Source organism: Cryptomeria japonica, chromosome 1 (genome assembly GCF_030272615.1).
Source record: "Cryptomeria japonica chromosome 1, Sugi_1.0, whole genome shotgun sequence".
Taxonomy (NCBI): Eukaryota; Viridiplantae; Streptophyta; class Pinopsida; order Cupressales; family Cupressaceae; genus Cryptomeria; species Cryptomeria japonica.
This window is the reverse complement of record NC_081405.1, coordinates 611,473,871-611,492,347: the sequence shown is the minus strand read 5'-3', so window position 1 is coordinate 611,492,347 and position 18,477 is coordinate 611,473,871.

Sequence of the window (18,477 nt, the reverse complement as noted above, 5' to 3'; positions counted from 1 at the left end):
AGTCTAGAGTTTGGCTGAATGGTGGAATCATGTGTGAGCAATGATTCTGATTGCCTAAAATGATATTTTTTGTTTGAAGAAATTTGGGGTTTCATTTTGATTAAAAAAAAATAAAATAATGAATAGAACAAATATTGGGGGTTTGGCAGTTCTTTATGAATTTTGGTTGAAACCCCATTGAAGGTTCCTGATTAAGTTTTAAATTGGAGATTAGTTTGTAGCTTGCTAGATGGTTGGGTAAATTTGTTAGAAATCATTATTCTGCCCTTATATGGTGTTCTGTTGAGAGATTTGCCTATCCTGAAGGTTATTTAATAAATTTTTTATTAATTTGAATACCATGAGGTTGCTGGAAAATGTTTTAAGTCTCTATTTGAGACTATGTGTGTTGTATTGGGGATTTATTTATTTTTATTTTTATAAACTATTTATTAAAAAAAATACAAAATAAAATTTAGATTAAATTTTGCGGGAGGGCATTTTTGCCTGGGGAGCTTTCGCTCTACCCATGGCCTTTGACTCCACGCTATGGAGACCACAGACCGTGGAGTTCCACGTGCTGTGACTCCACATCGTGGAGACCACAATCCATGGTTCTCCACGGCCTGTGGTGACCACAGACCGTGGAGTTCCACGTGCTGTGGTTCCATATTGTGGAGACCACAGTCCATGCTTCTCCATGGCTGCAGAGGACACAACCCGTGGAAACCATGACTGTGGGGGCCAACAAGGTGGCTATCAAAACAAATTTTATTTTTTTGTTAAATTTTTAATTTATTTTTAAATGTTTTAATATTATTAAATTTTAATTAATATATTTTATTAGTTATGTATTAATTATTAATTATTAATTATTAATTAATGTATAGTTTTAAATATATGTTAATTGCGATAATTTTTATATTAATATATATTAATAATTATTTATTAATTGTTGATTTCTAATTGGCGTATACTTTCAAATGTATAATAATTATTATTCAGTCATTAATTTATTAATTCGGGTATATATATAGAGAGATATATATACTAATTAATATCTTTAGATCATGTATTTGTTTTAATATAAGCAAGAGAAATTATAATTCATTGGGAAATGTTTATCTATTTCTTTTGTTCCTTTATATGTATATTTCCATTTTTTTTGTAAGGTATATGCTGGTTTTGGGAGATATGAGAGTGGTTTATTTATTTCGAAAAATAATAAGAATGATGATTTATTTTGAACAATAAATATCATAGGTTAGTTGATTAATTTGAATATTTGATTTTATATCATTGGGTGTTCTGCGTATAGAATATTTATGTTAATGTGAACTTGGTTTAAAGACTCATGATGAAGTAGTTATGTTATGTTATGATGCATATGAACTTAGCGAGTTAGAAAACCATGAATGACCTGTACCTAGATGAGGTAGGATACTGCAATCAAACTTAGATCCTCTAGAAAATTGGATCGATTGTAATGTTTAACCAATGTGGAAAAAAATTGCTTTCTCTGGGTTATGTCTGTGCATGTTTAAATTTATGTCTTCACATTTGCTTAGGGAATGGCAAGTCCTTGTTTGTAATTGTTGGTTATTGTCGTTTGTCGGTTTGGGCACTGGTTTATGTCTTTGATTCCGAATCTTGACTGTTTTCATGTGATAGTTTGTATTCGATCATATCCTTTATGCGAGTGTTAAATATTAGTTTGTGGTAGACCATAGCTAGTCAGGTCTCTAGTTAGAGTACCATCAGTCAGTGCACCTCGTATGAAGTTTAGTTTGATCAAGTGGGTGATCCTACCATATTAAACTCCGTTTGCTTGACCTTGTGTATTCCTGGGTTTTAGGAGTTCGTTGATTTTGTTTGCTAGTATGTGGTTGTGTTGTCTTGATAGGAGCACTTTTGTGGAGTCGTCCTGTTGCTTATGCCCTTGTGAGAACCTGATGTCATGCTAGACCTTGGGTTACGATGACTTAGTTTTGCGGATGCTTCAGTGGACCCTTCTATTTGCTTCTATTATGTTTGGTTGGATCCTTTCCTATTCAGGGATCATTTATGTATTTATTTGACTGATGTGGTCGTTTGTATGTTGGTTATGTTCGCCTTGATGGCAGGATTGTAAATGATGTGAACCTTATGAATTCTTAACTTATTTAATGATCAGAGGGGTCTTGCAGTTGAGCAGACCCAAAGATGTAGCCCTCTAGGGGTGAATTTCGATATCAATTTGGTGTTATGTGGTGCTTATGTTATGTTCCTCTTTAGTTTTTAACATGTATGGATGGCATTATATTAGAATGTATCAAGTGGATTAGATGAAATTAATTTTAAATGCATGTGTCTAGTCATCATATTAAATGCAAAAAAATTGTATCATGAAAGAATGTAGATTAGAATAATAGAATATTTTCAGTTATTGATAATGAAATTAAGTATGCATGGAAAGAACTCATTAGTTTATAATGAAATTAAAGTGTGTTATAAAATTAGATGCATGACATATGTTTAATGTAAGATTGAACGTAATGAATGGTTAATATTTATTGGATGAACTTAATCAGGTTAACCATAGCTTTAACTCTAATGGATGAACTTCATTAAGTTTTCTATATTTTGACTCTAATGAATGAACGTCCACATGTTATCTATGTTTTAACTTTAATGGGTAAATTTCCTCATGTTAACCTCATCTTCAAACATAATGGATGAATGCGTCCTATTATCTATAATTCTAATTTCCTGAACAAATTATATCCATGTTTTAAGTAATAACATGTAGTTAAGTTAACTTGCTTATTTGGATCAAATGTCGTGAGTTGAGTTAGATGTTAAATTAAGTAATCACATTGGGAAACTCCTTAGGTATTGTTTAGTCTTCCACTGTATCATCTGAGCTTATGATAGCTCATTGTATCATTATGTTATGTTTAATTTTTTTTAAAAAAAAATTATGTGCACCCCATTATTGTGTTTTAGCTTTATCCCTTCGGGGTTTCCTAGTGGGGCATTACAATACTTATGATTTGGATTATATATTGGTGACTTATTATGATGTTTTATGAGATGTTAATTTATGATCAGGTGTAGAAGAGGAAATCTTTCAAAGAGCCTACTAGTAAAATTTGGGTGTTTTTCATGAACTTACTATTTTTAGTAAGCCTATTTTGAGCAAATTTCTTTGTCTCCAATTGGCTTAATTTTCCGTTTGGACAAACTTTCTATTTTTAGTAGTTGCTATTTTTAGCAACATGTGAACGTTGATTGTAAATGTTATTCTATGTGTTGACTGTAATGTTGACATCGACTCCACTTGGTCCCATAGTCTAAGCATGTCTTTAAATCCCAATGGTGGTACATGAGATACTACGAGACCCAAAATGTATCTAGCCCTAATCATTGTCCTAACCTAGAGACAATTATTTAGTCTTTATTTTTATCTCGTCAGATTTGTTATACAAACAACATTTGATCACTTTGTTGTCAATAGCAATTCTTGTTTTGATATTGGTATTATTTTATGATTTACTTGAGTGTGTGAGATTTTATGTTATCTTAATTATTGATATTAATTATAGCCTAAGTGTTATAAATTAATTAACAATTAGTTATTGTTTATTATTGCTTTAATTATGTTTTTGATTTAATAAATATATTGTAACTATTGTTGGATATTATTTATTAAATGATTTATTATTGTGCATGTGAATATTTTAGTGTGAGAGTTTTCTTGAGTGAAAATTATGTTTTATTGTGGAACTGATTGTTCTATTTTGGTGGAACTAGTAGTTCTTTTTGGTGGAAAATTATATTTTTAGTTGGAAATAATTAATTATTCTTTGTATGTTGTTGAGTGTGAGTTATCTATTTTTAGGGGAGTTTTTAATTGGTGTTTTAATATTTAAATATTATTATTTAATTATTTTATGGGGATTTTTTTTGGAAATTAATTTAATATTATTGATTTAATGTTTTTAGGTGATATTTTTATGATTTTTGAATTAGGCTTTTTATTTTCTTTTATGCATGTTTTTGTGAAGCTTTATTTAGGTTGTAGTTGAGATTTGTATATATTTTCTTTGTGAGAGTTTTATAAAATTACATTTTATTTTCAAGAAGTTTTGGGTGAAGAATTATGATTGCAAATTGTGGAGAATTTGAAGCAAAATTTTGGGTTGTGAATTTTGGAGAAGGGTTTGCAATATTTTTGTATTGATTGGAGGATTGCTTTTCTGAGTTTTGCTTGGAGCTTGGAATGGATTGCTTTGGGCTTTATTGCTGAAATTTTGTTGCTAATTGGAAGAAAATTTGTGTTTCAGAGATTCGCTAGCAAATTCTCTCTCTCTCTCTCTCTCTCTCTCTCTCTCTCTCTCTCTCTCTATCTTTCTTCACATGTTTTCAAGTAGGTTTCTATCTCTTCGTTTTGATTTTAAATTTAATTGTAGTTTTAATTAAAATTGATTATTAGGGAGGAATTGGGAATGTTGTTTTGATTATATTTATTGTTTGAAACTAGTTATTTATTCATGTTTTGAAAAGTGTGATATATGCTTAAATCGGGGGTAGGGATTGATTGTTTCAATTGATCAGTTTTTCTTTATGCTTGATTGGAAATCTTGTATGAATCTTTATGTCTTGTTTTTTTATTTTTTTGATTTACTGGTTCATTCTTTGGTTGTCGGTTTGTTGTTCTAGCATTATGTTCCTCCCCTGTTTGACAGTGAGTTACCGATTGGTTGGAGCAAACAAGTTTCCTTGCTTGAGTCACCTTTTGTTCCTTGCTCGAGTCACCTTTTTTGACTTCAACACCACTAGAGTGACTGATCTTCCTGATTGATAGATTGGTTAACTTAATTTATCTTTCATTGAGCTGAAGTAACCTTTGGTCATTCAATACCAATGTTGTTTCCATTCACTATTGCTTACTGAACAACAACACCACTCTACCTATACCACTTCATCGGTTAGTGTCTTCACTGGTAAGTGTTGGACATCAATGAAAAACCTAGCACATATACTAGTTTTCTAGATTGACCGGTTTTGTCAATGCCAACAATCCAACAGTCTCCTCTTTTGGCATTGATGGCAAACACTTCAAACTTTGGCTAATTAGATGCATGATTCTTCATATCTATAATAGTCTAGTCATTTTGCCCTAAGTGAAGAATATCTCCCCTTATCACTGATACCTGCCAATGCTCACTAATGCTCAAACACTCCTCAAACACTCTAAACATATCCCCCCCTTTGACAACAATTCCAAAGAGTCCATTCTGAACACTTACAAGACTGCTCCCCCTAACTGGAGTAGCCCATACTCATCAATCTAGTTGTTTTTATTTGAAAAAAAACTTGAAATTATACCAGATTGATGCAGAACCCTGTTTGCTTACTATACTGAATGGAGGGGCATAAACACCAACTTACCTCTGAGATAGTCAAAGGTGTCCTTCTGTAGTGGCTTGGTGAATATATCAGCCACTTTCTCTTTTGTTGGTATGCACTCCAACACCACTTTCTTTTCTTGAACTTGTTCCCTTAGATAATGATATTTGATGGCTATATGCTTCATTTTGGAGTGCATCACCGGGTTCTTAGATATATCAATGGTACTGGTGTTGTCACAATGAATCACTATTGGTCCAACAACTTTTTCTTGAATTCCTTCCAACAGTTGCTTGATCCAAACTATCTGTGTGCAGTTAATTGCAACAGCTACATACTCAGCCTCAGCTGTAGATTGAGATATGCATTTTTGTTTCTTACTTGTCCAAGATACAATCCTTTCTCCGAGAAAGAATGCTCCTCCATTGGTGCTCTTCTTGTCATCGATATTTCCAGTCCAATCTGAATCAGTGAAGACACTTAGACTAAAATATCCTTTGTGTGGATACCAGAGACGATACTCATCAGTCTCTATTAGGTATTTGAATATTCTTTTGACTTCCATCATGTGATTTTCTTTTGGATTTGTAGAAAATCTAGCAACCAAGCCAACATCTTGTGCTATGTCCAGTTTTCTATGTACCATACTGTAATTTATCGATCATGGACCGGTAAAGTGTCTCATTCACTTCTGCAACCTCATCATATCATATTTAGATAGCTTGCAACCTGTAACCATTGGAGTTCCTGATGGACTTGAAAAACACTGAGAGGGGGGGTGAATCAGTGACACCAAATAAAACACTACTTCAAACACAAACTGGTAGATGAACTTATTCATGCATTTAAACAAAATACATGCTATCCAAAATGATATAACAACATCCACAAAAAGTAAAACATCCACCATAACACAAGTGTTTATACGTGGGAAACCCAAATAGGTAAAAAACACGATGAGATGGAACTCACAAGTTAACTATCTGCAGTAATAGATAACTGACCAGTTAAGGTCTACAAAGTGCTATGCTAGGAGCAAATTTTGTTAGAGATCCCAAAGCTTGATTATAAGCTTATACCCTGTTAAGAGTACTACCTTGTTAGGAGTAACCTCGTTGGAGGATTTGAGAATCCAAACTAATGGATCTCCTTGTTAGATGATTTATAAAATGAAGCTTGTTAGAGCTTACCCAGTTAGGGGATTTGATTATGTTGTAATAATTAGAAAACAACAAGAATGGTTTGATCTGTTCTGAGTAGCACAATATTTGCTTGATCGGATCCTTCTAAGTACATTCAACACTAATATTCATCTTCACACTTATCACTCTTCAACAAAAGCTTTCACTATAGATGCATATTAGTATTCGCATAACATCATTCTCTATCAGTTTCAAATAATTCACTAAGATGTCTTAAATAGACATCCAAATCTTATGTTGACCTAAGGAAATCAAAACACAATTTCCTAGGTGCAGTATATCTGGACAAATGATCAAAACTAATCACAAAAATGATCTTCAAGAAGTCGGTGCTGGTAACTCATCACAAAATCAGATACCGGTTAGAACAGTCAAAATCGGTTGGAACAAAACATGTGAACCGTTGTCCTGGAATCTTTCGCTTGATCTCCATCTTCATCTTCATCTTCATTTTCATGTCGACTTAGTGTAGCCATAGGGTATCTCTTAAGCACATACCAGTTGACACAAAGTACCGGTTAGAGATGAACCTTAAACATACCAGTTGACAGTGTAAACCAATTGAAGTTACACCGGTAGTCAATGAAATCTTATGTGTGTGTGAGAGTGTTTCATCAATGAAAACAAGTGATGAATACAATACAATCATCAACAAGCCAACAGTTCCAACAGGTTTGCAATCATCCATTCCAAAAGTCTTAAGGATTTCTCTTTTGTACTTAGTCTGAATGATAAAGATGCCACTCTTTAACTGAGAGACTTGTAGGCCAATAAATAACTTAATCTCACCAATCATAGACATCTCAAACTCTTGCTGCATTTGTCCTGCAAAGCTCCTTCTCATCTCATCATCTCCCCCAAAGATGATGTCATCCACAAAGATCTCAACAATTAGGTGTTTTCCTTCAGTTCCGCTCTTCAGATATAGGTTACTGTTATCACTGGTTCTTTTGAACCCAATGCTTAGTAGATATGAGTGTAACCTCTCATACCAAGCTCTCGGTGCTTGTTTCAACCCATACAAAGCCTTCTGCAGCCTGCATACCATATTCCTCCCATCTTCAGATGCAAACCCTTCCGATTGCTCTATGTATACTTCTTCCTCTAACAACCCATTTAAGAATGTCGATTTGACATCCATTTGGTATACTTTAAACCTTTTATAAGCAGCATAGGCTAGCAAAATTCTGACCCCTTCCAATCTGGCTACCGGTGCGAAGGTTTTGTTGGCAATGGGCTAGCGTCCCTTGCATGGATTCGCGACATGGTTTAATAACCTCTCGTGGATTCTATAAGTCTAATGGTTGTATTAGGTATTAATAGGTCAATCTTTTGGTGCAACGACAACTATAGCTTGTAACAAGTGGTATCAGAGCTTGGTCATAGGTTCAAATCACGTAGGCCGCGGCGAGTGACGCTGGGAGGGGGATTGTTGGTAGTGGGCCAGCATCCCTCGTGGGAATTTGCGACATGGTTTAATAGCCTCACGTGGATTCTATAAGTCTAGTGGTTGTATCGAGCATTGATAGGTCGATATTTTGGTGCAACGACAACCCTAGCTTGTAACAGGTTTCTCCATAGTCTAAACCTTCTTCTTGAGCATAGCCCTTATAGACCAATCTTTTCTTGTTTCTTATTACCTTACCAGTTTCATCCATCTTATTTCTGAACACCCACTTGGTGCTTATTACATTTTTATTTTCCGATCTGGGTACTAGAGTCCATGTATCATTTTTCTCTATTTGCTCCAATTCTTCTTCCATGGCTTTGACCCAGTCATTATCTTTCAAAGCCTCTTTTTCTGTTTTGGGCTCAAGAATGGAGAGCATACACTCATTCTCTTGTGCTCTTCTTCTGGTTAGAACTCATGCATCCTTGTCACCGATGGTATCTTTTACAGAGTGATTATTTTTGACATATTTAGCCAATACTGGTTCACTCCTTGGAACTTCTTCTACCGGTTGTGCAAGTTCTATCTCACAGGTTTCTTCATTAGCCGTTTCAACAAGATCTTCTTTAGTAGGTTCCACTGGTACATTGTACTCGAACCCTTTATAGTCCTCTGGTTCACTCTTACTGTCCTGTTCATTTTTCTTAGAGTACTCATCTACTCTGACATTTGCACTTTCCACAATCTTATCGGTCCTTTTGTTTAGACATTGACATGCCTTGCTCTTTGTTGAGTAACCTAAGAAGGTTCCCTCATCACTCTTGGGATCAAATTTTCCAGTGTACTTGTCCCTTTTGATGTAGCATCTGCTTCCAAATACTTTGAAATAGCAAACATTAGGTGAGTAACCACTCCATAATTCATAAGGAGTTTCGTTTGTCCCCTTCTTTACTTGTATCCGGTTCAGAGTGTATACAACAATGCTTATTGCTTCTCTCCTGAAGGTATGTGGGATATCCTTCTGTATCATTAGAGTTCTGACACAAACAATGAGAGATCTATTTCTTCTTTCAACAACTCCATTTTGCTGAGGAGTTCTTGGTGCAGACATTTGTCTCATGATTCCCTGTTCCTCACAGTAGTTCATGAACTCTTGAGAGGTGAACTCTCCTCCTCTATCTGATCTTAGGCACTTCAGATTCTTATCGGTCCCTCTTTCTACTCGAGCCTTAAACACTTTAAACATGTGAAAAGCTTTTGATTTTTCTTTTAAAAATACAATCCACATCATTCTTGAGAAGTCATCCACAAATAACATAAAATACCTATCTCCATAGAAGCTCTTGGTTCTCATGGGACCACACAGGTCTATGTGAACTAAGTCCAACACACTTTCAGATGAGAAAGTTTTACTACTGAAGTTGGACCTGGTCAACTTCCCTAGTTGACACTCTTTGCACATAGCATTTTCATGTTTTACTATGTTAGGCATACCTCTTATAGATTTTGCCTTATTGATTTTAGCTATGCTATCAAAATTAACATGACATAGTCTTTTGTGCCATAACCAACTGTCTTCTACCTTAGCCACTAGACAATTACCTATGGTGGTGTCTAGATGAAACAAATTGCCTCTTGACTGTTTACCAGTGGCAATTAAACTTCCAGATCTGTCATTTATTTTACATATCCCTTTATTGAACTCTAATCGGTATCCTTTATTGTTAAGTTGTGCAACACTTAACAAGCTATACTTTAATCCTTCTACCCAAAAGAAAACATCACAGTTTGTCTTATCATTCAAGGCTATAGACCCCTTACCTCTTACTGCACATGGGGCATCATTTCCGAACCTCACCATTCCTCCATTGCAATCCTCCATGTTGAGGAATTTGCTTATGTCACAGGTCATATGATGAGTGCAACCACTGTCGATCACCCATTCTCCACACCGGTTTGTGCTAGAAATCAATGCCATATCTCCTTCCTCCGTGCTGTCCTCTTCGACTACCACAAAAGCAATGCCATCTTCATCAGATCTCTCTGATTATTCATTAGTGACTCCTTCTTTTGCAAGATAACATTCATTCTTGCTCTTGTTCCTGTAACCTCTGAAATTATCCTTTTTGTCTCTATCATTGTCAGGGTATCTTGAAGTAATATGACCTATCTTATTACAGGAGAAGCACTTTAAGGGTAATTTACCTTTACCTCTTGGCAATCTTGTTGCCAGTAGAGCTTCAATTTTGTCTTGCTCCTACTACTCAGAGAGAAGATTGTCACTCTCATGGGAATGACTGATTTTGGTAGTAGAGCTACTACTGGTTTCTTTCCTTCTCCTTGTGGGTGCATGAATCATGGATGCTTTGAAGGTAACATCAATCTTTGGTATGCTATTGTCATAATTGCTTAATTCAAAAGCGGTCAACTTACTAATCAGCGAGTCAAGAGTTACACTGATTGTTCCCATGGATATAAGTTCCTAGATAGTAGAGACCCTTATGGCATATTGTGGTAGCAGAGTTCTCAGGATTTTGCTAACCACATCCTCCTCCTCGAGTTTTCCTCTTGCACTTTTAATGGAGTTTACTACATCCTTTATCCTTTTATTGTACTGCTCTATGTTTTCACTTTCTTGCATTCTCATCTCATCATATTTTCCTCCCAGGTTGTCTACTTTGGCCTTTTGAACATGTGGATCTCCCCCATAGACTGTCTTCAACTTATTCCATATCTGAAAAGCTATTTTCAAATCTTGTACCTCAACAAAGTCATTATTTGAAAGTGTGCTAACAATCAGATCCATAACAACATTATTATCTTGCCTTTCCTTGATCTGTTCTGGAGTAAGAGTCCCTGTAGGTTCATTGTGTTCTGTGATCACATGATTCCAATAGTGTTCACCTAGGGATTTTAAATAGAGTTTCATTCTTCCACATGATAAGATTTAGTTCTTCTTAGAGAACTCAGGACCTTCCTTATGCATCATCTTTGATCTTTCCCTAAGACAAATAAGCTTCTTCTGATTCTAGGGATCCGATGCTCTGATACCAATTTTTAGTCCCAACCGGTGCTAAGAGGGGAGGGGTGAATCGACACTGAATCAAAATTTCACAATTTAAATTTGATTATAAATCTTCATTCATCTAAGATCCAACAATGTACTCAATCACTGAAGTAAAATATGCAAGCATGAAAAGTTGACAGTGACACCAAGGAGTTATCTTGTGGAAACCCAATAGGGAGAAAACCATGGTGTGAGTAGGAACTCACAAAATTTGCACTCTTCTAGAGTACGTCCAGTTTAGAGCCATCCCTGTTAGGAGATTACAAAGACACTGTTAGGTGTCACCCGGTTAAGGGATTTTGATCAAGGTCGGTTAGCGCCTTTACCCTGTTAAAGGTAGCTTGGTTAGAGGACTTAGAACATCAACTAAGATGTTACTCAGTTAAGGGATTTTACAATAGGGACCTGTTAAAGTCCACCTAGTTAAGGGATTTATGTTGCAGTTGTTAGAAAGCAATAGATGGATGATCTGTTGAATTAGCTACTGATAGCTTGATCAGATCTCAATATGCATTCCACTCAATACACACCGGTTGTGTCTTCTCTGAACAACACCGATTTCCTTCTTACACCTTTGGCTATTCACTCAACCAGTCACCTCTCCTTCGACACTGCACTCTACCAGTCCTCTGACCTTTGGCTCTGCACTCTACCGGTCCACTGTCTTTCGGCTCTGCCCTCAGCCGGTTCTCTTTCCTTCGGCTCTGCACTCAGCCGGTTCTCTGTCTGTCAACTCTGCACTTAGTCGATCTACCTCTCACACACACTCAACTGTGCTAACACCTCTTAGAAATTACTCTCACTCTGCTCTTCACCTTGGATCGCCTTCAACAAGATTTCCTTGTTCCAAATTTCATGATCAAAACTTTCAAAAAGAGCCTCAGAACTCTTTATACATTTTCTGTCGACAACTATAGGCATATCCTCAATCAGATCAATCAAGAATTTCGGAAGATTTCAAATTCAAACTCTCCTGCTCTTTCTCTACTCGCCTTTCAGCAATTCCGCCAAGTGTTCAACTAGTTCTGCCACCGCATCTCCCAAGAATAGAAACCTCTGAGTCATGTTCAGTCAAATAAATGCAAACCAAAGAATCCACATGTAATCATGCTTGACTGCATGATAACTGAAAGTTAACTTTACCAACAAATGATTTGGCGTAGACACAAGCTTACCAACTAATCCTTCGCCACCGCAACTAAATAGCCAATCACTGCTCTGATATTTATGGTGATCACCCGTCTTCCTTCTGTCATACCGGTGTACCGATATGTAACTGCCCTTCTTACTTTACTGGTTATTCTTTGGCTGTCGGTTTGTTGAGCTAGCATCATGTTCCTCCCCTGTTTGATAGCAAGTTACTGGTTGGTTAGAGCAAACAAGTTTCCTTGCCTGAGTCACCTTTTGTTCTTTGCCCGAGTCACCTTTTGTGACTTCACCACCACCAGAGTGACTGATCTTCTTGAGTGATAGATCAGTTAACTTAATTTATCTTTCCTTGAGCTGAAGTAACTTTTGGTCATTCAATACCAATTTTGTTTCCATTCACTATTTCTTACTGAACATCAACACCACTCTACCTATACCATTTCACTGGTTAGTGTCTTCACCGGTAAGTGTTGGACATCAATGACAAACCTTAGCACATATACTGGTTTTCTAGATTCACCAGTTTTGTCAATGCCAACAATCCAACACTTAGCATAGGCCTTTATATGATAAGTAATATGATTAATTATTAGGAGTTTATTCGATTAAGTTAAGTTGATGTATCCTATTAGGAATGTTTATGTGACTTGGAATAATGTAATGGAGTAAATTTATCTTCATGTGATTACCTTAGCGGTGTTTAATGCATGTTAGTAAGTGTTGCTTAGTAGCAACTTTGTTGGGAAAATGGTGTCTCAACCTTGCACTTAAATAAGGTTACTATTTATAGTTAGTTTTTGTTTGAGAATTAATTGGTTTTAAATTTTTCTCAAAGCTTCGGATTGGCTAGATAAGCATGCCAATAAATTATTGCTGTAAGATCATAACTAGAATTAAAGATATTAAAGTTTCTATTTTTGAAAGTTGCAATAAACGTGTCAAATTAATTTGAGGAATTTAGGGGCTCCTAAAGAACATGAAAAGTGGGCATAACTGGTGTATTAGGTTAGGAGATGATAGAGAACGTCGCAAGATTTTCGACGCTTCAAATGGTTTGTTAATCAAACACCCGGTTCACCAGTTATGGCCTCCGGAAGTTTGGTCTCTTGAAATAGGAAATATAAAAAAGCATCAAACACATAAATGAGATGTAAAAGGGAGTTATCTGTGTTGATGTGTGTTTTGACACATCATAGGGCATTTAGATTGGAGATAAGGTCTGTTTCACTTTATTGGGTGGTTTTAGCCCATGATTTTGTAATATTGTTTAATAGTTTCATGTATTGTGTCTCCTATATATGAGGTATGTGAGATAGAGGTTGTGTGTAACAATCTTATGGCTATTGAGTTACCTCTAAATCTATGGTTGGTGATACTCTTATGATAATATTTCTCTGCAAGTATATTGTAATATGTCATTGATTCCTAAATAATATATTGGATGACTTTTGGAGTGTGGGGATTTCCTTCCGAAAGGGTTTGTTGTGGTATGCATGCTATTTATGATTATTTATGTTAAATTTGTATAACTGGTGTAATGATTTGTAATTTTTTTTGCATTACCCTCCTCTCAAGGTTAGTGTAGGAAGTTGTTCCACTACTTAACTTCGTTATAAGTGGTATTAGAGCCTGATCACCTTTGGTTTCAATTGTGGTTTGTTGGTTTTTTTGAACTAATCTAGATTTGAGTGTGAGCTTGTGCAGAAGATAGTTTTTGATCTTGTTGCAGGAATTATTAGATGTCAAGTTCATCAGGGAGAATAGAGGTGGAGAAATTTTCTAGAAGTAATTTTGAGATGTGGAAGTTGAAGATGGAGGATCTGCTAATAGATCAAGATCTATGAGATGTTGTTGATGCGAATGTTTCCAGACCTTCAAATCCTACTACGACTGATCAGTATGATGCTATGGACGATAAAGTCAGGGGTCATATTAATTATGCTTGGAAGACTCTGTTCTAATCAATTTCCACGAAGAGCCCTCTGCAAAGAAGCTATGGACTAAGCTTGGTGAAATATATCAAGGCAAATATTTATTAAATTAGATTTTTTTGAAGAAGAAATTGTATTCCTTGAGAATGGAAGAGGGTGGACAAATTGCAGACCACTTGGAATCATTTAATATATTGGTGGCTCAGTTGGTATCTGCTGGTGTCAAGATGGATGAGGAAGAGAAATGTCGAATATTTCTCCATTCTTTACTTGATTTGTGGGATTCTCTTGTTATGGCTATCGGTAGTACTTGTATTGTTTCGAATTATAAAGATGTGGTGGGTACCCTGCTTGGTGAAGAGATGCAGAGGAAGGCCTTGCTTTTCAAGATGTGGGAGGTCTCTCCCAAGAGGTGGGAAATAATTTGTTGAGAGATGAGGTGGAAGAGGAAGGGTAGGTGGATGTAGAAATGTGGCATAATTTTAGGGGGTGGATGGATGGAATGAGGAGTGGCCACTTGGCCTCATCAAATCCATTCTCATACTCCAACCTCTTGGCTATAAAATAAGGCATGGAGAGTGTTGTGGGGACTTTTTGGCCATTTTTCTTTTCAAGTTTTGGGAAGGGCTAATTAGAGAAGTGGGAAAGGGAGAGAAGGTGAGGATGGAGAAGGATTTGGGCAAGTTGTTGAAGACTTATTGATTAAGGTGAGTTAAGCTCTCCAATTTATTATTGTTTATGATTTTCAATCTATTGTGTGTCTTTAATCTTCAATCTATTGATTGCATTTGGTTATTTGCATGGTTGTATGAGTGTTGGTGGAGATTTTGGGAGTCTTGTGCATATGTTTTGCCAAAGAATTGCTCCTCAAATCTATTTCACTTTGATGGTATTGCTTTTTTTTTTATGTGAAGAGAAACACTATCTTTCCATGGGGGAAAAAATGAGGATCTTCTTTGGTTGTTTAGGAGTAGGGTGTGACACTCTCAGGAAAGGTATTAGTACCCATAATATTTCTATGTGGTATGAGTACCACCATTCTGCTATGTGAATATTATTTGAAGGGTATGACTAGCCATGACTGTCATTCTAGTATGTGAATCTAACTGAATGGGTATTGGTACCCATGATATTATTTTATGTGGTATGAGTACCATTTTGCTAATATATAGAATTCCATTTGTATATTCTAATACTTGAGATGAGAATTGAGAATTATAATGGAGATTTTATGTTAATATAATACCTTGGGAGGTGCCTTCTACACCCTTTGGAGGGTGAGAGCCATATTCTCCTTGTGTAGGTGTGATGCGATGAACCCGTGATGTGATTGTGTGTGAATGAAAGTTTAGTGTGAATATTATATGTATGTTCATGGCCGTAAATGTGTTTTAGTTGAATCTTGATTAATGTGGTGATTGCACAATCACCACATTAATCAAGATTCAACCAAAACACATATTGGTATGGGTGTAACCCTATGTAGAGACTCAACCCCTAGCTTAGGGGCGGGCTATTAATTAGCCCTATAATTGGGAGGTGAGCTCCCCATTGTCTCCTTAGCCTTTACTCTATTTTGGAGGTTGGGGTTACTATGCTGGTTTTGTGGATCTCAATATTGTGCTGTATCATTGAATAATTATTGTTATGATCTAAAGAAAGATGTAGATTATATATTGTTCAAATGAAAAATTTGGATGTATTAAAGTTGGTGTAAGAAATGCTTGTTGAAAAGAAATTATTCCCTAGTTAGGACTTTCTATCTACTTGTTGAAAGTAATGAAGATGAAGATTTTTTTTGGATGTTATGATACTAAAGACTGGTCGTATTAGTCTTGATTTGAGATAATAAATTGGTTATCTACCTTAGTGACTAAGATTTAAAAGATTCTATGATGTGAGATATTAAATCTAAATTGTGCAACTAGTGCTTATTAAATTAAAATCTTCATTATGTGAAGTATCTCTACATTCTTGTTTATATTTTTTGGAATTAAATTTGTAGTTTATTGTGAATATACCATTATTTGTTTTAAGGGTTGAGCACAGATTCAACTGTTAAAATTAAACTAATAATTAGATCTTTGTCTAACCCAGGTAGCAAGGGAAAATTTTCTTTTTGTTTAAGGCTCATTGTTAAAAATAAAATTGTTGTGGAGAATAATGTTACTAAAAAATTATATTTCAGGCGGTGAAACTTAGGCTAAGTAATATCAGTAAGATATTGACTTCATTTTATGAAATCAGATAAAGATAGATTTATAGTTAATTTATGCTCTCTGATATACCCATGTGTGTATATATATATATATATATATATATATATATATATAGAGAGAGAGAGAGAGAGAGAGAGAGAGAGAGAGAGAGAGAGAGAGCTTATATCAATTATATTTTAAATTAAAAAAACTGTCATCACTGAAAAAGTAGATTTATTTATTTGATTAGAAAAGTTATATAAAGAAATTAAAATGTTAATAAAAAATGTTGTGGAGAAATCTACAATCCCTAATATAGCCAAAAAGAAAAGAAAGGGTATAAAACAAGTAACAAAAAATATATGCAAGATCTAATTTGGGGCGATTCTTTCATCCTTTCAACATCTTCATGTTGAGTTTACCTGCAAGTAAACCAATAAATCTCTTTTAGTATATTGTACCAAAATTTTGGAAAAAAATAAAATAAGAAGGGAAAACTAAAATAAAGAGAAACCAAGGTTTTAAATCTTAGGATTTGAATCTTCTTGGCAAAAAAAAAAAACCCATGTAAAAATTCTTAAACGGGTGTTCTTCAATCTTCACTCTTCACTCTAAATCCAAGATCTTGCAAAGTCTCCCCATATTCTTCCACTCTTAAACCTACACAACCAAATGAGAAGAAACCCCTTTTTATTGTATCCTAAAGGATTATGGCTTTTCCAAATTGCCCTAAGATCTAAGGGTGAAGATAAAATGAATCCAATGGTGGAGATTGTTTTCACTTTCCATTAAGTTAAGTTAATATGGGACTTTTAGATAATTTGGATTAATTAGTGAGCTAATCCATGGTAGGGTCCCATGTGACTAGAGACCCTCACTTTAAAAGGGTTTAAAACAACTTTGAAGGGTGAATTTTAAATTAGAATTTCTTGGGTCTAGTTAATATAATTTCAAACATTAAGCTAGATAAAAGTAACTTAATTTTCATATATAAGTTGGAGGATGTTATATGGGAAGTTTAATTGATTAAGTAATTGATATTTTAGTAATAATTTTATTTAATAATAAATAACACGTAATTAATAGATATTTAATTTACAATGATAAAGAAAGTATCTAATAATTATTAGTAGATGCTAATGAGATTAAAGTGATAAAAAATATTAGGTGGAATTTATATTCTTTTTAAATTGAATTAAATATAGTGAATAAGCAAAAAACCTATCACCACTTGAGATGTTTTATAAGGTTTTAATCAAAAAATTTTGTAAGTGATTTTTGATTGCATCATGTTTTCACCTTCTGAATGGTGAGACATGACACAATAGATACTTGTCTAACCTAGTATAACAAGCCCTAGGGGTTTTTTTGAGACCATATAGTGCCCTTTTCAATCTGTATATCATATTTGGATCTTTTTCCAAGTAAAATTCATGAGGCTTCTCTATGTAGACTTCTTCTAATTCATCATTCAAAAAAGCTGATTTGACATGCATCTGATATATTTTGAAGTTTTTGTTAGCAACAAAAGCTAATTTTTTTTTGATTGCCTCCATTCTAGCCATTGGAGCAAAAGTCTCCTCAAAACCAATGCCTTCAACTTGAGAGTATCCCTCACCTACCAATCTATTCTTATTTTTGTAGCATCCTAAATTGTACTCCCTTACAATTTTGTCCTCATTTGGGCCCTCACTTTGGCATTCATGTCTTGAGGCTTGATCAGAGTCCTGATTCTGCTCACATTATGCAAACTTGTCATTATTTTCACTTTGCATTTCATTTCCCTTCATTTTTGGTGTTTGATTGGTCAGGAGTAGGGCACTAGTGCCCTAGCCCCCCCAAGAACAAAGCGTTCAATGCCCTGTTCCTCCCAATTAGGACCTATTTGAGGTCCCTTAACGGTCATGACATTTTGGCAGGGACTTAGATCCCGTGTCTGCTCATGTTAGAAAATTAAGTTGTTTTTCCATGGGCAAGTATAAAAGGAGGTCTACCCCTCTCATTTTGACATCAATTCAAATTCACATCTACACAAGAGAGCAAAATTGAGATCTACATTCAAGTAAGCAAGCAATCAATCTTCTTTCAAGCATTGGAGTAGAGATAAGGTCAATATTAAAGCATTGGAGGAAAATCATGTTCTATGTTATTAAAGACTTCATAAAACCCT